This window comes from Falco cherrug, chromosome 1, assembly GCF_023634085.1.
Source record: "Falco cherrug isolate bFalChe1 chromosome 1, bFalChe1.pri, whole genome shotgun sequence".
NCBI lineage: Eukaryota > Metazoa > Chordata > Aves > Falconiformes > Falconidae > Falco > Falco cherrug.
Genome location: NC_073697.1, coordinates 99835974 through 99857046, shown reverse-complemented (window position 1 = coordinate 99857046; position 21073 = coordinate 99835974). Strand labels below are relative to the sequence as shown.

Below are 21073 nucleotides of genomic sequence, written 5' to 3'. Positions count from 1 at the left end.
CCAGGAAATGCTAATACTATATTTTATTACATTTTAAAGAGACAAAAATCCTTTGGCCCAAATCTGCTGTGCAAAATAAACAATATTTTAGTTCTGAGCTATGCACATCAGGTCTGTAACGCTCGCTCGGCTGCACAGATAGGCGGCTGTAACATAATGCTTTGCTAAGGGCTCCCAAGCTCTGGCGGGGCCCCTGCCTGACTCAGGGAAGGAATTGGGTTCACATAACCCTCACTTAAAAAATAGACTGGCACATTTTTGCTTTATCAAACTCTATTTGCAAAAGACTAGGGCTAAATGATCTGAAAAGGTTATTTTGAAACAGGGTCACCCTTGCTGCCACAGGTCTAATAAAACAAAACTATAGCCAAATTAGAAACATATTTCATCTAATAGGGGAAAATATAATTGGTGAATCTGTCTGGTGTTTGACCTACAGTATTTATGCTAAATGAAAGTTTAAATATATCACAATGCAGCATGAACAAGAAAAGCTGCATTCACTATATATTCTGTGGTTTGATCCCTTCCCCTTAACCCTTAGCTTTGCACGAAAGCCAACATCAGCATTAGCTTTGGCCGCATTGCACAGATGCTATGAAATAAAAGTGATGGCCAAGGTTTGCAGAAGTGATGAGTGATTCTGGGTAAATACCCAGGAAACCAAAAGAGGGTTCAGAAAACGCTGAGTGCTGTCCCTCTAAAAATTAGGTCTCTTAGGGAGGGAAGTTTGACATCCAAGTTCTGGTGTTCTCAAAGTGTTAAGTCAGATTTGAAGCCAGTACTTGAGAGATGCTCAGCAGAAGGAGGATGGGTGTCTGCTGTGCTGGGGGTCCTGGCATTTTTGTCCTCGTGGGCGCACAGAATAGTGTGGGCATGGAGCAGGTACAATGAAAATAAGGATTCTGTATCACCAGAGCTAAAATATCATGCCCTGGTCATAAACACGGAGAGCAGGGCTAAGCTTCCAGGGCTTCTGAAGACAGAGGAACCCCTCACACAGACCCCAGCTCAGCTGCCCTTCAAGCTGCGTGTGGAAATCCAAACTTCTGCAAAGCTGCTCCACACACCAGATGCAGCTGCACGCAACAGCCACGCCACGGGCAGATTCTGGGGCTGATGGATGGTACCAGCCCCGCAGTGTCCTGACCAGCTCTCCTGAAAGTCCTGAGGCTTCCCTCACCGTGCAGCCCCCAGCCCCGGCGCGGGTGCTCACAGAGGGCAGTCACTGCTCTCACGTGTGTTCGCTGACAATGCAGGAGGTGTAATTTGTGGTCAACCAGCTGTTTATAATTCCCAGTGCCTATAGAGCCCCTCCCCCCGCCCCCAATAATTTATGTTCTGCATAAAGGCGAGAGGATCCTTGAGCAGCAGTGATGGATGAAGGAGATTATTAACAAGGATATCATTTTAAGAGAGTCTGTCTTTTGGTTCCTCGCAGTTACATAACATTTCATAAATTTCATAACAAATTGGTTCCCAACTCGTTAGCTTGCCAGCAGACCCCTCAGCCAGCCCAGCCGGTGGATCAGAGGGTGCCCATGCCCCGAACCCTGGGCTGGGCAGAGCTCCTGCGCTCCATCCCTACATGTCTGCTCCGCACAGACCACACAGATCCTGCCCTGGGCGGTCCTGGGCCTGACTCAGCACCTGAAGATAACTGGCAATAACCACAAGTGTAGTGTTCTCGTCAGCTCTCGCCGATGCAGAGAGGAAGGATTTTCAGGTGAGGTTTCTGGCAAAACCAGTTGAAACAAGCACGGTTTATCCAGGTCCAGACACCAGCTGCAACCCCCAGTTTCAGTGTCAGTGCTGCAGAGGCCCATCTAGCATCTTTCCCCAGGACGAGAAGCCAGCCCACCCCCCAGCTGTCCTGCCCACCCCGTGCACCAGGGAAATGTCCCCTCCCCAGCTCCCCCAGAAGCTTCCACAGCAGCCCAGCACAAGGGGACGGTTTGACAAGTGGCAGCACGCACCACCTGCAGCCCCTCTCTCCACAGCTCTCTGCCCTCCCTCTGCCCGCAGCCCCCACCCCAGCAGCCTCGGAAGAGACCGTTTGCCCTTTGCATGGTGGAAGAGCGGGATGGCCAAGGCTGCCAGTCCAGGGAAGCCTCTACGCAGGGATATACGGTATTCGTTAGGAGCACTCTTCTGACGAGGGACATGTGCCAGTCCCTGTGTTCCCTAGCATTCATGTGTTTCAGCAAAACCCGTTGTACGCTCAGCCAAACTTCTGTAGCTATGATTCATCTCTCACAGGAGTTCAAACTAAAAACAAAAATCCCAACCAAACAATCCTTTAAACTCCAAGTCCCAGTAAAATCGACTCCTCCAGCAGGAGGAGGGATGCATGGCTCTTCCCCTGAAGTGCTTGGGGAGAGCGTGGTGCACAGGCAGGACCAGGTTTGCTCCCCTGGGCTTGGCTTTCTGAGCTGGAGCTACACTAAAATCCTGAATAGGGCAGCAAGACTACAACAGTGAGCTGAGAAGATAGGCTTGGAAGACAAGGAGCTTTTCTTCTTTTCCTTTTCTCCCCTCTTTTTTTCTTAAAAAGCTTCATGTGGAAGAGAAAGAGGCTAATTAAATTCTTTTGCTGAACATATTTAGCGAGTCTTTCAGAGAAGTGATTGCGTTTGGCTGCTGTCCAACAGCGAGGAGATAGGATTGTGTTCAGGAAAAAGCGAGAGCAGAGCACTGATTTAGGAGGATCCAGGCAGATGACCAGCTGACAGGGTCTGGCCTGTCTCAGACACTGAGGGAGGAAGGATAAGGGTGGCCAAGGTGGCTTTCTCAAATTCCTAGCTCGTGAGGTTAAGGCAGATCTCGTCTCCACGACATCCGCTAGCGCTTAATTTACAGCATGCTTTGAGCGTGCGCTTGCAGCCTATGCACCATGCTGCCTCCACTGATACAGGCATTATTATTTATTCAGTACCAAGCATCCCATGCATCCAAAAATAAATAAAACTGTTGCATCAGCAGCCCTGAGGCCCCACTGAGCACTGCACTGATGCTAACATGTACTACAATTTCCAGCCTCGCTCATGTTCAACAAGCATCGAATACGCCTCTGAATGTAGGTGCTCCTCTGAGCTGAAATTCCAGGCTCCATCACTGGGCTCTGGTTGTCCTGGCACACAGTTGGGACCCTCCATATGGGACTGTGGAAGGACGTGTGCTTGCCCGCTGCAAGTGTTTTTGTCTGGGAGCACAACACCATGCACCCCTCCAGAGTCTCGAGGGCATGCCACAAGCACTGCTGTGCTCAGGGCCTCGGGGTTGCAGCACCAGTGTGGGTGGGTGGGGTGCCCAGCCACTCCACGAGTGAGGACAGGCTGGAGGCAGCCCAGCCCCCAAATCCCCATGCACCCTCGTGGCAGGTGGTTCCCCCGCAGTGACCCCCATCCCAGGCACTGCAGGGTACCTGCCCCAAAGCTGCACCAGCTGCCCAGTGGGCCACCAGCTCCTGCAAGGTGGCACATTTACATCTCTTCAGCACATTTACATCTCTTCACCTATTTCCGGGGCAAATTGCTGGGGTTTATGACGCCTGACCAGCTCCCTCGGGGATATCATTAGACAGGCAGTTAGTGAACCACGACATGAGGTTTTGCTTTTCCCACAAGGTTCCTGTGAGAAAGCCCTCCCTCCCTTCCCCCCACATTCATCTTATCTCCAAGGGCGGCTGAGCTCAGTGCCCCAGCCCCTGCAAGCTGGGGAGCCCCAGGAGCTCCGAAGCACCCACCAGTGCCACCCTCATCCTCGGCAGCTGCACCCCTGTGCTCGGCTGCTCTCCCAAGCAGCTTCTCCCTCGGATTTCAGCTCTTTAGTATGAGCAGCCTCTGTGCAGGAGAAGCCTGGGAATGGCTTTAAAGCCTAAGACACTCCAGAAACAATTTCTGCTTTAGCATCCCAGGGCTCTAAGCATCACCAGCCACACAGACACCCATGCTCTGCCAATGCTTGGGTCCAGCAGCTGACACCGCACCATTCCCAGGAACGCTGCGTACAAGGAAGGGGCTGTGGGACTCCCAGCCCAGCCCTGCGCTGATCAGGCTTTGCACCAGAGCAGCAGCTGTGGTATCTGTACCACCCAGCAGCATTCCTGGAAGCACTGGAGATCCCATGGAGGTCAGAGCCCAGCACAGCCGGTCAGATGTGCTCAGCGGTGGCCGAAGCCCTGGACCGCCAGCCTCCCGCATGCATTCCTCGGCACTGGGGCTCCCACACCGCCTCGCTCATACAAGACGCTTTGCTAGGAAAGTCTTAACAGAGAGACAGTTTCATCCCAAGCAGATGTTTCAAATTTGTTGTTAACCCATATTTATTTAGACTGATAATAACAGGCAGCCCTCCAATTGCGCCGGGAGTTTTTACAATAAACTCAGGCTCGCACTATCAAAAGCAAATCAATTAACAGCACTATCAGGCCCCACCCATCCATGAGATTCCCACCAGGAAGCACCAGCTCGGCTGGGTCCTTCCCGAGACGGGAGCTCCCTGCAGCACTCATCCGAACCCGACCAACCTTTTCAGAGAGTCCCTGCAGTGCATCACACTCCCTCATCCCCTTCCCCATCTAAAGCTCCTTTTTAATTGACTTCAGAGAGAGGAACAGTGATGCTTTCTAAGGGGAAGTTTGATTTTGGCATGCAGTTTTCTCCACAGACTTGGCAAATGGATGTAACAAGGTCACAGAGAAAAACAGTTTTATTCTCTGATTACTGTAACATGATATGAGCTTGGAATTGCATCCACTTTGCCTATTTATTTAGGCATTGCTTGTCTGGTCCCTGAAGAAAACCCTCCAGCCCCGGAACCACATGTGGGCAGGGCCAGAATTGCTCCCCTGTGCTCCCCAAACATCTGCAAGCACAACTCCTGGGTGCTGCAACAGAGCTGCCACAGCTCCCAGCACCAGCTGAGCTCAGCACAGTGCAAGTCCTAACCATTAAAAAAAAAGGGTGCATTTTCACTAGATGGTCTCTGGATGAAGAACATCTTTGTGCATCCTTTTTTATTAGTCCAATATGGCCTATTTAGAAAGCGCAGCAGGGACAGCATACAGCACATCATCTCTTCTTGATCAAGCTAAATCCACGCAGAAAAATGAATACAGCAGTTGTACGTACCTCACTTTGTGAAAGTACTCATCCAGAGTAAAATATTACAAATATTCAGTGAATTGTCAAAATAATGGGAATATAACAAGGTCGAAATACTAAGTCATCTGATCATAATCAGCCCTAATTCCAGCAAAGCCACGTTTAAAGGAGATTGTTTTGTCAAAGGTTTTTCATGGCCCAATGGCTTTGTAGCACAAGGTTGTTTGGATCAAGTCATTTCTGATGAACATCTATTATGGTGAGGAAATGTCACATTCATTTTATGCTGTGAAAGTTCATAAACTTTCTTAGATAATTTAAGGACTTCTTAGCCTGTAACCTGTTGCCTTAGGAATGATTTAAATCAGAGGACAGGCAGAGCATGAGGCTTGGACACCAGTTGTGGCACCCGCCGAGGAGTGCCAGGACTGGAGGACAGGGATGCCCACCTGACACAGCTGCCACAGCCCAGCACTTGGCAAGGAAAAACAGCCACTGGTTTCGTCAGTGTGGACAGCACAGCCTGGGGGTGGTCCTGGAGTGGGGAGGTGTCCCACCAGTGCCTGAGGTGCCGGCAAAGGAGGGTGGGTGCTGGGAGCTGCTGGGGGAGCAGTGCCTTGAGGCAAGGGACAAGCCAGAATCCCTCAGGGGAAGAACCAGAACCCCACAACCTTCCTTGCTGCAAGGGTTAATGCTCCTGCGCTGGAGTGGTGGGGGTTTTGCTGACTTTCTGCTCTTACATCATGGCTGTGCTATGAGGCCTGGCAGGGGTCCGTGTTTGAGCTCTACAGCTCCTGGCTCTGAGCTCTGTGTAATTTTTGGCACAGCGGAAGGGAGCCTTGTCCGTGGCAGCGTGGATGGGGCACAGGCACCAAGTGAACCCATCCCCTCACCGGGGCTGGCAGGGGTTCGCCCAGAGACCCCCCTTTGGCTAGTAGTCTCCCTTGGGGGAAAGAAGGTGCCAAAAATGCTTGTGCAGCTCCCAGTTGTTAACTCGGCTGAGGGGCTGGGAAGAGTTGCTCTGTGCAGCACAGCTCTGCATGGCAGCGTGGCACAGCATGGCACAGCATGGCACAGCATGGTAAGGCACAACATGGCAAGGCACAGCATGGCACAGCATGGCACAGCATGGCAAGGCACAGCATGGCGCAGCATGGAGCGCTCCCTGGGATGCCCTCAGTCCATCAGAGCGTTTCCATGGGACCAAGCAAAGCCAGAGCTACCCCAGCCTGGCTGGAGGTGCCCAGCTCCAGTCCCGTGCTGACAGTGAGACACCAGCCTCCTGGGTCCAGGCTGCAGGAATGAACTTACAGAGCAAAACCAGGCAGTCTGAGTCAACTACTCCCTAAAATCATCAATTACTCTGTGACAGCCCAGAAGGAGAGGAGGGGAAGTCAGGGACATGCTGTGTAGGGGAGTGTGAAGCCAGAAGGAGAGAGCAGTAGTTAAAAAACACGGCTGTGAATCGGGAGGCAGCAATGGTATTTCCAGATGCATGAAGGCTTGAGTGGGTGTGTGAGGGCTCCAGAGCTGCCCTGCAGCACCAGTCCCACTCATCTGCAGGGCCGCTGGGTGTTTCGGGAGCCGGAGCTAGTCGGGATGCTCCTTCCACCCTACTCGGGCTCCACGGGAGCCAAAATGGAGCAGCAGGACAAGTGTCATGGGGGGCATGGGGGGAGTGCAGCACCAGCAGGCACTAGGACTAGCGTTGCTTGTGAGCACCATCAATACTCTGAAAAACAGCATAAACACACTATCAATAAAGTTTACAGATGAGACTCAGCCAGGATAAATTGCAAATACCACCAACAGCAGAGGACACGGGACTTGGAAGAATTAGGAAAGTGCAGAATGCAACCAAGGGAAACACGGCTGGGACAAAGTGCAGCCAGAACGGCCAAGACACGAGGGAGTGAGAGGGAGGAAACAGGAAAATCTGTATGCTGCTCTGATGGGAGAGGCAAAGAAAAGATTCCAGACAGAAAATTTAGGATGAGTCTGCAATGACAGATGAAAGAAAAGATAATTTCCAACCCTGCTATCTTTTCAGTCTGTGGAAACATGCTGGTTTCTATCAGTGACTGGAGCAAAGCTGGGTGCTGCGCATCACTGGGACTCCTTTGTGGCAGTAAAGGGCTCTCAGAGGAAAGCAAGAGCCACCAGACACGGAACAACCACCAGGCTTGGTGTTGTCTTCCACCTCCTCTGAGCAAGGACAGGAGGAGGGGAATGGTGGTGTGCAGGCTGCCTCCCTGCCAATGTTCAATGGGAGGTATAAAGAATTGGACTCAAGCACAGATTTAGTATTCCAGATTTTCTCTTTTCCTGGCAGAAAGATGTACAAGACACCCAAGGGAAGCTGCAGAAACTTTCATTTTGCGTGCTGAAACCAAAACAAAAACACAAATAAGAAGATGGGCTAAGTATTGGGAAATACATCCTGGAGTGCAAACTCATCAGGTGACCTTCGGCATCTCTGGGTCTAGAAAACAGTGAGGCCAGTTGTGAATTTACCTATTATTCAGCATGACAAAGTTAATTGGAACATGGGAAAATCATCATCAGCAATTTCCTTTCAAAACTTATTTGTAGTAAAAACAGTCCACAGGAAAATAAAACACAAGTATGCATAGGACTAATATTAAATTACCGCAGGTTTATCATATCTGAACTGAGAGGGGAAAACAATGACATCTGGACAAACCATTAATGGTAAGAGGCTTAGCATGACTGAGGGTCACTGCAGTCTTTCCTTCCAGCGTGGCAACAAGAACGACTCATGCTGGTCCAGGCTGGAGCACCGGGATCGTGTTTCCCACGCTGGGGGTTCTGATCGCTGCAGGAGGAAGGGCTGGTTTCAGAAGAGAGCACCGCACTGGGGAAAGGAGAAACAGGCCACCAAACTGGAAATAATTCCTAACTGGTTTCTTCTTCTCAAAAAGTAGGTTACTCCCCCATGGCTAACATCACTGTCACCTTTTATGTGCCTTAGAAATCCACAGACAATCATAGATTCATAGAATTTCAGTTGGAAAAAACCTTTAAGATCTTGACGGATGGAGAGCAATACTGAAATGAAATGCTGGGAAATAACGGCCTTGTGCACTTCTCCCTTTTTCCCCATACCCGAGCTGGGGCCTTTGTAAGGTTTGCAAACCCAGGAGCCCCCTGCCCTGCCTGCAGAGCCACCTTGGGGACACTGCAGCCCACTGGTGCCAGGGCAGGGAGCTGCTGCGCCCAGCCCTCCAAGCACTGGCCAGGGGACCGTGTCCTGGCAGCTGGGAGATGGTTTTGTTTTAGAAAAAAGGAAAGAAAAATCAGAAAAAAAGGAAAAGAAGATCAAGCATATTGCATACTGATGAAAAGAAACCCTTTCCAGCTGTGTAAGAAGAGGAAACCCCCTTCCAATTCTCTGCACAGGAGCCAGATGTCCCCGTGCCCAGGAGGATGGAGGGCTCCGGGGGGACCCACACGAGTCCATCCCTCCCTACCAAGGCACGGGGAGATGGCACCATCCCAGGGCCAATTCCTTACAATCAGAGCAGCGCAAGATGCCGCCAGCAATACGACTCCATCACACTCAGCAGCAGCAGCTCCAACTCCCCATTTGATGCCGTGACTCCTGCAGAGTTTGCCCATACTCTGTCTTGTCCCAGTGCTCTGCCACAGGTGACCCGGGGAGACCCAAAGCAGGTCTGTGCAGGGGCCACTGCCCTGGCACATCCACTGCAGCCGGGGCAGCCCAGCAGCTCCCCACCTGCCAGCCTTCTGCTCCCGGCCAGGGCTCAGCACCCCCAGCCCCCACTGACACGGGGTGGGATGTTCATGTGGGAGGCGAAGCTGGACAAGATCATCAGGTTGCAGAGAAAGGCAAAGGAAACATTTAATGAGCCTGGCGCAAGCTTTAAGCAGCATGCTGAGGTGTAGGGGGATGTATGTCCAGGCACTCTGCTCTAGACTCCTGCATCTAATAAAAACAAATGCGTGCAGCACTAGTGACCTAGTGCATAATTATAGCAAACAGCAGCTCACGGTGGCTGGCATCGGGATGGGGACGAGGAGCAGGAGCATCGCCAGCACCGCCAGCACCGTGCCAGCAGAGACAGTCCCGCAGCACACCGACCAGCGCTGCTGGCACAGGATTCATCCAGCGGCACCCGATCCACCAAAGCCACTTTGCTTGCAGCTGTGCGAAGCTATATGATCATCTTTTTACTTAAAACACAAAAATATCTGAAAAGATCCTGCAAGCGTGTTTGCTGAATTTAACATCTGGAACATAAATAAAAGATGGCCGGAGAATGGGATTTCTTTGGAGAGTAGGAAACAAAGTACCTTGCCACTAACTTGTTTTAGCCGTTCTCTGTAATATAATTTCCAGTTCATTTGGTTATCAGGAACACTGATTATTTTCACGCTGAAGAGGCGATTTCAATGCCCAGTGCAGTACGTCCCATGTTTGGGATTCTGTGTTAGTTTTTTGATATCCACTAATTTCTCCATGCTGAGGCAAATTTGTCACACGCATGGGTCTGTTTGATTTCATTAAACAGAATATTTAAGCATAAAAATTGTTTAATCGCCTTGTGTCATTATGAGATGAATTTCATTTTGCATACATTTGCATATTTCATCAAAATTAAGGCTGCTAATATGCAAATGAGAGACAGGTTGCGGCTGAGGTGTTTATTGTAATAGCTGCAGGCTGTTCCACTTGAAAAGCTTCTGGGCGGTGCGGTGGAAGGGGGTGCACAGACCCCTCCAAATGCCTTTTAAAATCAATTTGCTGTATTTTTCACACTAAGGTCCCCTGCCAAACCGCTCCGGCTTTGCGCTGGGTCTCACCCCCAGCGCCTCATTCGTCAGAGCTGGGAAGTCACTGTCTTCTCCCTCCACCACAGCAAGAATCATTGAAATAAAAATAATGTCCAGCCGGCGGTGGAGAGCAGAGCCACAGGGGTTTGGATGACCCCTGGGAAAGCTCCTGGAGCTGGGACAAGCCCCAGAAATGGGGATATTCCCCCAGAGCCCGGGGAGCCAGGCAGCTCCCCCCTCTCATTGAACGTGGTGAAGGTCAAGCACCAAGTTCCTCCAGACCCGTTTGAGAGGCCCAGACAGACAAATCATGAAAATCAATACACAGTGGCTGATTAATGCAGGCTTCATTAGCACGCAGCAGCTGAACAATCTACATCCAGCGGTTATTGTGTTTTGCAGTAGGCCAAATAAAGCGGGATGAATCCAGCTATCCCAGCCCAGCACCCAGCGCTGCTGAACTTTTATTTTGCGATCGATGCAAAGGCCTCCCCTGCCTTGTCACAGTCAGCACTTTTACTACCCAGAGTGTGAAGCTCCAGAAATTTTATATGATATGGCATCAGTTCCTCACATTTTATTTTCAAAATATATTCTTTGTTTGTTATTTATGGAGAAAGGTATTTCATGCTTTTAACCCCTTCTAGAACCCAGGGCTTTTTTTAAAAAAAGCCATCCTGTGCATTAGCCAGTTGTATTTTAGAAGCTGGAGTAACGATGTCTAAAATGTAAAGCCTATGACGAGCGATTAGCTACTTCGACTTGCGTATAGTAATTAAACCAAAATTAACTGGTGAACAGTCACAGCCATCCATCCTGAGCAGGAGCCCGTTCTGCTGACTCTGCACAGAGCTCACAATGCAGAGGCACAATGTGAACTCTTGCTAGGGGCTATGGACAATGGCTGAGCAGCACAAAGAAAAGAGCTTATGGCAATTTTTAAAAGCTTTTGGAATTAACATTTAAAGCACAATGGGCTTTTTCAGCACATATTAGTCAAATCAAAAATTATATCATCACTTCTCCAAAGAAAACTCTGGTGGTGTCTTTCCTTTAGTGCTCAGAGGTAAGTCCTGCCTGTATATTAGAACGCGAGTATTCCTATAGTTTTAGATTTTTATTTTTATTTTTTTGGTAAATGTTAGCTCTGAATGGCCGCTCTGCAGTGACTAATAGGGGAAGGTAACCCAGCACTCCCGCAGCACAATTGCAAAGGAATGCAAATCCCAGTGCTATTCTGAGTATCTCTCCTCACAGAGGAAGGAGAATGGGACCACCTTAAGTCCTTCTGAAAGACTGAGGCTCAAAGGTATGTATTTGTTTAAAAAAAAAAAAAAGTGTAGTGATTGCAGAGAAAAGAGAAACCTGAGAGCTTATTCTTGAACAGTCAGACAGGGTCACCAAAACCAGACTAAATAGTCTGACTGCAGGGCAAAGCACTGGGGCTGTCTGAAAAATGATCCTCTGGATGGAGGGAATAGCAAGAAAAACCAGGGAAGGAGGGCTGGGTGGGAACAGGGGAGTTGCTAGAGTCTGGGCCACGGGAACCACACGGTGCCACCGAGCCCAGGGCATGGCAGAGCCCACCGGAGCCCCTGCAAGAGAAGGTCCTCCCTGGGGCTTCATGGGACATCCAGCCACACGTTTCGTCTTTCTGAGGCTGCTCTTTTAACAGTTAAAATATTAGAGTAGAATATAATGAATGGATGTTCTCCTAATATCACTCAGTTCTCACACCACCTGGCAGGAACCAACTGACTGCAGCAGAAACATGCTCAGCTTTACACCACCTCCTTCCACATCCTTCTGGCCAAGTACCCTGAAGCAGATCTTGACCCTGGCAAGGGCGAGCTCTAAAACCCTCCAGTGCCTGAGGGACAGAACCAACTCAGAGAGCACAACTCACCCTTATTTCAGAGAGATTAAGCTTAATCTAGGAACCACTTGAAAGCTCAGTGTATTAGGACTAGATAGAAGTCTATGTTCTCCTTACTGCTCTCATCTCACCAGTACAACACTATTAATTCACGTGCTTCCCCCCCCCCCCCCAAAGGGTTACCTTACTCTCAGTCTAGAAGGACCTTTCCAAAACCATCTCACAGAACAGCTGCAGGGAAGGAGCTCCTAAAGCAATAAGCAGAAACTTTACTCTGTTGGTAAAGCTGTGTGCCATCCCCTACTGAAAGAATCACCCACCAGCATCTCACAGAGCACAAGAATATTTTTCTTTTTGTTTCAGAAAAAGCCCAAAACTAAAACCACACACTTGCTTTTTACCTTACAAGGCCAACCCCCACAGAACTTACCCAAACCTATTTTCTTACCAGGCTGATGCCCTTACCTGTATACATGCTTCACCTGCCCTAGGTTCCCACCTGTGCGGAGCACGGTTGCAGGAACAACCGCCCACACACAGACACCCTTGAAAAGCCAGCTGCAAGCACTGCGGTGAGGTGGTGGTGTGAGGTTTGGTTATAGTGCTCCTCTTGGGGTGGGTGTTCCTGCTATCTCCTGGGCTATGGCAAGCTGTGTCAGCACCATCCTGTTACTGACGGTGCTTGTCCTTGGTGTCTTTGTAGCTTGCTGCCCTTCAGTTCTGTTTTTGTTTGCTTGCTTTTGGGATATATTTTTTTTGGCAATCTTTTTTTTTTTTTTCTCTTCTGGACTTTGGTAACCTTTTCTTACTCTTCAGCTTGATTATTTCCTCCTACAGCATGGAAGCTCCCTTTCTGATTTTTCTCTTTAGTTCCTAGTATCAACAACTGATTCTCACCTCTCTTCTGCTGTACCCTGCTCAGCTGCCCCTTTCCTAGCAGTCCATGCCAAATTCTTAGTCTTTCTGTTAGCTTTTGTTTTCATGTAGAAGTTTGTATTTATTTGTTTTTCAGATTTGAGCCTGTTTATTGCGGTGTTAGCTTGGGAAAGCCAGCTGTGCTTGGGAACACCCAATTGCACCCGTGTGCACAGTGGGTGCTGGCTCTGGCTGGTGTTTCTTTGAGTACAGAAAGCTTGGGGAAATAAAGGCCATCCCACAGACCCTGTGTGCCCATGGCCAGGCCAAAGGGTGCATGCAGCAGGTTAGAAAAGCCTCCCAATTCAGCCGAATCAGCAGCAGACGATTGAGTAAACACGAGGTGTTTGCCAGATATTAGGCAAGCAAGAAACACACGTTTGATTCTTTTAACTTATGACTGCATTTAATTACTGTTTTTTCCTCCCTTCATAAGCTACATATGGGATTAATAATATTGCTGAATCAGATATGCTCTCTTATTCACCAAAAAGAACAGAGCAGTAAAAGTGAGCAAAGGAAGCTCTGATGCTGTGGGGAGAAAACTGCTCTTTTTAGGAGGGGGCAGCCAGCCTGTGCCTCCGTTTCCCTGTCTGTAAAGCAGGTACCTGCTGACGGGTCACTGGTGCATCGCCCAAAAGTGCTGTGGGTGCACTGGGGTCTGTTACCCCGTGTCAAAGCTGACAGCACTTGGGAGCCTGGTGTCCAGAGCCACAGGCTAGGTGCAAGGAAGACTGTTGCTCTCCTTGCAGGTTGTGTGAAATGCAGCTTTAAAATGGCATGGCTTTTTAACCCCTGCAGGATAGAGACATCTAAATGCTGGGGGTTATTAAAAATTAGCCTGAATATGTACGTGTATAGTATTTCCCAGCCTGGAGCTAGAGGTGAACAGATAAGTCACAAAATAAAATATCCCCTCTGCTGGGTACGTGGCATGATGCTGGTGCTCCCAGCTGGTGTGGGGATGGGGCAGAGGGCTTGGCTGTCCCTGGGATGCAGGATGCAGTGGTTTAAGCTGGGGAAATTGTGGTTCAACTGGGTGAAGTAATGTGAGAGAGCCAAAACTGGGGGAATCAAAACACAGTTAAAAGGGATTTGAGGGATGATGGCCAAAGCTCCAGTGGCTCATTCGATGGGGATGCTGGGCCTCTGAAGGCACCGTGGTGCCAGTGGGTTTGTTTAGCTGGGAGCCAGAGGAGGAAGGGGCTCCCTCATGCGTTTCACCTCACTCCATTGATTATTATGGGCTCCTTATCTGGGCATGCCAGCGGGTGCAGTGCTCAGGGACACTTTAATAACAGGAAAATTTAATTCAAAAAGCCCAAACTATGTGCTAGGCTGTGTTTGACTGTTTACCTGCTAATGTTTGCCAACTGCTATCTCATTAGCTGTACAGAAAATATAATTGATATTTCTGTAGAGACATGACACTTGTGCCTCTGCTGAAACGGGAAGGTTTTCTCAATGCTTCATATCACTCCTGTTCGTTGCTTCCCATAAGTGATACTGCCTCATTTTGGGAAGGAATCCAAGAAATAAGAGCTTACCAAAGAGGCCTCTTGAAAGTATGGGCAGCTTTATGTCAGCCTGGGAGCTCCCTTGGACACAAATCTTCTGGAGGAAAGAGTGGATTCTCTGCTGTTTGCAAAAGGGCCACAAATGGGAAATAAAATGTTTGTACAGCTCTTTAATGTGAAAAACATCCATTTTGGAGCACAGATTCTGTCTGGTCTGGGTGAGACTGAGCAGGCTGCGTGTGAGGGGCTGGTTAGAGGGAGGCAAGTGGCTGTTTTCTGAGATATCTGTAAACCTGAGTGCTGAGTCAGGGCATGGACTGGTCCAGCCCCTGGCAACCGGGATTTCCTGGTCAATGCTGGGAAGCAACGTTCCTGTCTGTGGTGCGTGTCCCCATCTGTTCCCTGACCTGCTGTGACCAAGGGCCTGTCTAGCACCAGAGGAGGCAGTGGGTGGGGATGCAAAGGCCCTCTCCTGCTCTCTCCCCCATCCACCAGTTACACACTGGTGAGAAGCAGTGCATATCTGCAATTTTAATTCCTGGAGGGCCAACAGTACCGGCTAATTACTGCCAATGCTGCACCTAAAATCTCACTCCAGACAGTGTCATTGCACACCTTTTGTCACAAAAAGGTATTTTTGCTGTTGCAGTCTTTTTCTTCCCCACACCCATCAGTGTCCACCAACAAACGGGCAAACACTACTTTCCTTGAAAGACGACCCAAGGCTGAAGGCACCCTGCATGGGGCTGGGGTGTGAGGGTGAAGGGGTGTCCCAGCTGGCTAAGTTCTGCCGCCAACAAGCAGCAGAAGACTAATAGAGCTACACAATGAGGTAACCAGAAAGAACATAAGCAGGATTTCTGCTAGCAGAAGGAAGTGATTTTTTCGGGGAGAGCACACTCTGGGAAGTCATCCTCAACTGTTTCCAAACTGGAGTTTAGCAGATATTTCTGTATACCTGTCTATGAGAGGAGCGATCCCCTCAGGACACATTGCAAACCTACAGGAAAGGAGAATTTCTGGTTTGGTAGCCCTGTGTCTTTGTGCATTTCTGTTCTTTATTTTGAGTAAATATTGGGCTCCACTAAATGGAGGAAATCTGTGCAGTGCATTACTGTGTGTTGGGGATGCTGTGAAAAATGGCTTTGACACGGCTGCTTCCTCTTTTCTCCTTCCACTGATGCTACGATTCCTGGTGTCATTTCTTGCCATAAAGCCCCATCACCTCTCTTTTGAGATTTGCATATAGTTCATACATAACAAGGCTTTTTTTTCCTGGGATGAAATCTCTTGAAATCTGATCCATGAACACATCTAAACAGTAGCTCTAACAGGAAACTCAGAGATATGGAAATGTAAATGATTCCCCAATCAATAAAGATAATTATAGTGAAAGATAGACTGACATACAGTATCTTGAGGCTTTTTTTCTTGTCTTCCAAGGGGCTCCCCAGAGGCGCCACAGACACTGGTGAATGTCTTTCCAAGGCTTACTAAGGTTGGGGAAAATTGTTCATGGAAACAGGCGCACGAGTGACACTGCCAAGTTAACAATGTGCACGTTGCAGCTGAAGCCAAACTTCTCCAGCAGACTGGGGGCAAGGAATACGAGTGCAATCGTTACCAAGGGATTTTCAGTTCTGTAGTTCATTTTCTCATTGACATCCTATTTTTTGCTGTAATTATAAATGGCATGATAAAGAGATCAGCGTTATGCAGCTCTCCTCCTACCTTTTTAAAAGATTCACTAATTTTGTCCAATTAACCTTGGGGGGTTTTAGTGGACTCTAAATACAAACTGCTGTCAACTTTTGCAGAACCCAGAAGGAAAGAGAGGCTGATCCCTACCACCCACCCGCAATTGTTGGCTGTCAGTGAATATACCTTATTTGCATGTTTCTGGAAGGGCTGATGGGGCAGGTCACAGAGGATTTTCTGATGTGGCCAGCTGGTCTTCCTCATGGCACTGGGAGCAGGAGCATGGTACAGCCTTGCAAGAAAGTGCAGAAAAGCCTGAGATGGGAACAGTGGAGAAGAATCAATTAAATGCATAGCAGCTTTGTTGGAGTCAAGAGCTTCCTGAGCTGGGTCACCATGTCCCTCTAGCCCATTCCTTTTGTGACACCCCTGCTCTCACCCCCACCTCCAAAGGGGGTCCTGTTGAATGCCACGCTTGTGGCTGCTGGCATGCAGCTGCCAGTGGGGAATGTGTGCACCCCAGCCCAGTCCACACACAGCCTGGCCGTGACCTTTCCGTTAGATCTTGACAAAGTTGCTCTGAAGTCTGGCTGCATTTCAGGAACATTGTCCCTTGTGAACAAAGTTCACTTGCTGTCTAGCATTCAGCTGGATTGTCTTTACTTGGAAGAGGAACTTCTAAACTTTCTCAACGAGTTCATTTTGTTTGAACTAGTGAAATAATTTCTAGTGCAAGCTCCAAGAAAGACTTTTTAAATTTTCCTGCTTGAACCTCTGTCTGTCACATGAGGCATGATGGACACTTGCGAGGTCATCTCCTCATTTGCTTTCAGCTCCTTCAAAAGACACATCTGACAACTTTGATGCAACCCAAAACCCAATGCATATCTTCCTCCATGGCACTAGTTTATACACATATATATATATATACACACATACACTTGGAGAGGAATGAAACTGAATATGGTGGTTAAGTTCATGCCATTAAGGGTGGTTAAGGTCACACCATCTGACACATATCAGATGAAAAGCTCAAGTAAGAATATTCAGCCAACTGCTCAGTACAGTTTCTCATCCTTTCTGTGGCGAGAACAGCCCATTTCCCACAAAGCAGCTCCCAGCAGTGTGAGTCCAGTCCCCCCCACTTCTGGGGGAAGAAACAGTGCATGTCACGTAGTACGCAGAATAGCTGTTCACCTTTAACAACTGTGGCACCCGTGAGAATGCCAGACTTCACTCTCCCTTTCTTCCCACTTGCAATCACATTTAACAGAGGAAGAGAGGAAATTGCTTTTACCCATCCTCATTCACTTTATGTTCTCCCTGGGATGAGAGGGTGCTCTCGAAGCTTGCTTTGGAGCAGTACAGACCTTGCTGTAAGGAACCAGGCTCTGCTTCATAGGTGTTGCTCAGGGTCAGCCCTGTGCCCTGGCATTGGCAGTTTACGCTGCCTGGGGTGCGGGAGAGGCTGCGCCCCATCCTGCTCCTGGTTGGCTCCAACCCCACGGGGTTGCTGCTCCGATGTGCTCATACCACGCCGATAGCAACTGATAACTCAGAGCATACCCCAGCGCGTGCACCAGGCTTGCACTATTTCTGACTCCAAAGTACAGATGGCTCTAGGGTGGCTTTTCTTGGCACATCCCTGCAAAACCTAAAGAGGGCATCTGCTGAAAACAACTGCTTTGAAATAGCTGCTTCCTCGCCCTCTCCCTCCCGGGTGCTGCCATCTGGATCGCCCACTGACCTCACAGGCTGCACTGCGCTGGGTTAAACGCACTTACTTTAGTTACGTACCTCCAACAGCTTCAGGCAACAAATGTATTTCATGCGCAGTCCTCCTGTACCTCTCCTTGATGTTCTAAGGCAATGAGAAAGAAGTGTTAAATTTGTTCTTGGCTACTTTTCCTTGCAACTCCCAAAGGCACCGGTTACAAACTGAATCAGTTATCAGCTAGTTAGGCTGGCAGTTCCCGAAGGTACTGCATGAATACTGATAGGGACCCATGCATTATTCAGTGCGAAGAGCAGAGGAAAATGAGCAACACGTCCAAAACAAGAACAGCAGTGGCAGTAAGGGAATAATTAGCGAGCTGTCACTTGTCCCTGTCAGTATTCCCTCCCTTAACACATGAGGGAAAATAATAAAAAAGGGTAAGATCATCTTGCAAGCTCTGCTCTTAAATATGCAGCTGGTAGGTTAAAATACAATGATAAAGGGGAGAGGATAGAGAGCTCTGATACAGTTTTCAAAAGATATGGCCTCCATTTCCATGGAGACTATATTTTTTTTAATTTTTTTTTTTAATCCCACAGGCACTGGGTTATACAATAAGTCCCTGCCTTAAATATCAGCCCATGTGCAACAGCATGAAAGGAACGTGGCTCTAACATAGGGGCTTATCCCAAGGAAAAGATTTAGGGCTTTCCCCCCCCCCCCCCCCCTTCCCTTTCTACAGAAAACAACTGAAGTGAATGTATGTTAGAGAAACCAGGTTCACTGAAACTGGCTCTGCTGAACAAGTCTGCAACTCCAAAACAAAGCGTAAGAGCAGGGGGAATCCTGCTATCCAGGGTGCCCGTGCCCTGCGCTATTCCCCCAGTATATCCCCATCCATTCCTCAGCTCTCCCGAGAGGCTGGCAGTGTCAGGGAGGCAGCTGAAACTGCAAACTAGAGAGCTCAAATCAAGTTTACCTGGAGTAAATTATTAACTAATTAAGCAGTTTGTGGATTGATGAGAACAGAGTCATTCTGCTGTAATCTATATTAAACAGCCTCCAAAGCTCCTCATGAGGAAGCAGAGTGGAGCCAGGCGCTGATGCAGGTGCCCAGCTGCGAGCAGAGCTCTGCCCATGGGCTAGCGATGCCGGGGGAAAGGGTGCCCATGCCCCGTGCAGCCACTGGGGCCTGGGTCCCGCTGGGATTCACAGCCTGGACCGCAGCACCGGAGGATCCCCATGAGCAGCGCCAGTGTGTTGTGCCAGCAGCAGCTTGTGCCGTGCACTCCTCTGAGTCTTCCAATGTCTCGGCGCTTGCAGGCGCTGTGCTTGGGCTCTCGTTAGGACAACAGCAAAGATGCTGCTGCACAGAAAAGCTCTTTCCCTGCAGACTCGAGTGGGTCCATCTGCCTCTGCAACAGGCACTCCATCTTCGCCTGCAGCAGCCCTCAGAAAGCTCCAACACTGCCATGCTAATTCTGATCAGGGAAGGGATTTGTGTAATGCACAGAGAGATTGTATTCACAGCAGTGTTAGCAGTGACTTCCCTAAAATATCCTGACATGGATCCCTCCAAACAATCTGCCACATTACGGCGAAGCTGCAGTCGATCAGAATGGGGAAGCAAGCAGGTCTTCAAGCATGTGGCCCACCATGGATCTGAAAATGTCAAGATTCGCCAGCAGATTTCAACCCTCTCACACAAAAAACTACCACAGAGATCATCAACAGCGACTGCAATGTTTAGAAAAGCTATTAATGAGCCCAGCTTATTTCAAAGATCTGTAACACTTACGTCATTGAGGACCCACTTCCCTTGTTCTCTGCCCTGATTTCTTAAAAGGAAATTTTGGAGAAACCACAGGCAGCAGCAGAGTTCTGCAGGGAGCAGGGCGGAGGAACAGCTCCTGGCGAGGGGCGCGGGGTCCAGGGTCCTGCAGGAGGGACAGGGGAGCCAGCTTGGAAAACGGCGTTAAGTCAAAACAAAGAGAAAGAAAACAAGGAAAGGCTGGAAAGGCGTTATCAGAAGTGTCTGCAAATGGCACGTGTCCAGCTCCCCAAAAGTCAGGAGAGGTTCTTCAGCAACCCTCTTCCTACACTGGGAGGACATCTCCTTTGAAGTCCCTTCTTTTTCCCAAAATTTATTTCGTTGTTTTTCCCTGCTTCTGCCTAGCAGCCGGTGGGATAACAGCTCTCCGTATACAGTCTCATGCTATAAAAATGCACGCAAAGCAAAGCATTTTCATGTCAGGTTTTTATAAGCCCTTTCTAGCTCCTGACTAATCCGTGCCCAGCCCAGCCTCTGACATGCCAGACTTCCCTTTGAGATCGTGCCACAGATATGCACAGATGACTCTGATTGACACAAGATGGTATAGATAGTCCCCTATTTAACCCTTATTCCATCACAAATTCACGGGAAGTTTTTTGCTCATCAAATGTCTGCCTTGGATGTCCTTAAACCATTGCCTTGGTGGCCATTTTCTTTTTCTATCACATGCGCTGTGCGTCGTTCTAGGTCTTTGATGAATGATTCGCTGGATAATATATTGCATCCCACAAAGCCTGTGTATGTACTGGGAGAAGAAACTGGAGAGATCTCACATCAACTAAACAAGCATCTTTGGTGTCAAGTGCCTGTATTTTTGCATAGGCACCCACAGGTTCTTCAGTCTCCCTTGCTGAATGAGATCCCCGGCACAGATGAATATTCATCAGAAATAATTGGGAAGAGCTGTGATTTTCAGCAAAGCAAACTTTCCGGGGGGGAGGAGGAGTGTGCTTTCTCTGATGGCTCTCTAGTGTATGTTCAGCCCCAGGTGATAACTTCCAAGCTCCTAGGACAGGGTTAGGAAAGCTGCTTGGTTCTGAACAGGGTCACAACCTGCTGCAAATCAGTGCTTGTCTACTGAGGCAAATGGCATGATGCTAGTCTGTCCCCCTGGCTGGAGAGACTTTAAACTGGCTCCAAATCAGATGTGTTATTTTTAATTCATGGTTGCAGGGCAGATCCTGAGCTCAAAAATCCAAATTCTAAGCGTAAAAGAGATTTCTGCCCTACTCTCGGTGTTGGTTGCTCAGCCCTTTCCATTCGATGCAGTTCATTTTTCCTCCTGTATTTCCCTGCTGCTCTAGCTGCACAGACGGCAGGGGCGGCTCTGCTGACGGTATCATTATTGCTGTCACATACCCGTTACTGACAGGCAGTGGGGAGCACTGGGAACCTGATGTTCTGCCACTTCTTGCCCGGCTCTTCGCATCCCCACTCGGAATTACAGGACCTTTGTTTTCCACCCGCTGGATGTGTCTGTGGTTTGACTGCAGGAAGATGCGTGATTTAACCAGCGGAGAGTGAATAATTTGGCATGGAGCATTACTTGTTATTCTGTCAAGGAGTCTGTGTGTCAATCGATGGGCTAACAATTAT

At 49.0% G+C, this 21073-nt stretch overlaps 1 long non-coding RNA gene across 2 annotated transcripts; it reads right to left on the bottom strand.

Annotated features, from left to right (window-relative positions):
- Positions 1 to 4692: 4692 nt before the first annotated feature.
- LOC114015978 (uncharacterized) lies at positions 4693 to 12387 on the bottom strand. Of its 2 annotated transcripts, XR_008730675.1 has the most exons (3): positions 12262 to 12387; positions 7756 to 7980; positions 4693 to 6837 (listed from the first exon to the last, which is right to left on the bottom strand). It is a non-coding gene; the product is annotated as an uncharacterized LOC114015978 (long non-coding RNA). The 2 variants fall into 2 exon arrangements; XR_003560200.2 differs by lacking the exon at positions 4693 to 6837 and having other exon boundaries at positions 7405 to 7980.
- Positions 12388 to 21073: the final 8686 nt, after the last annotated feature.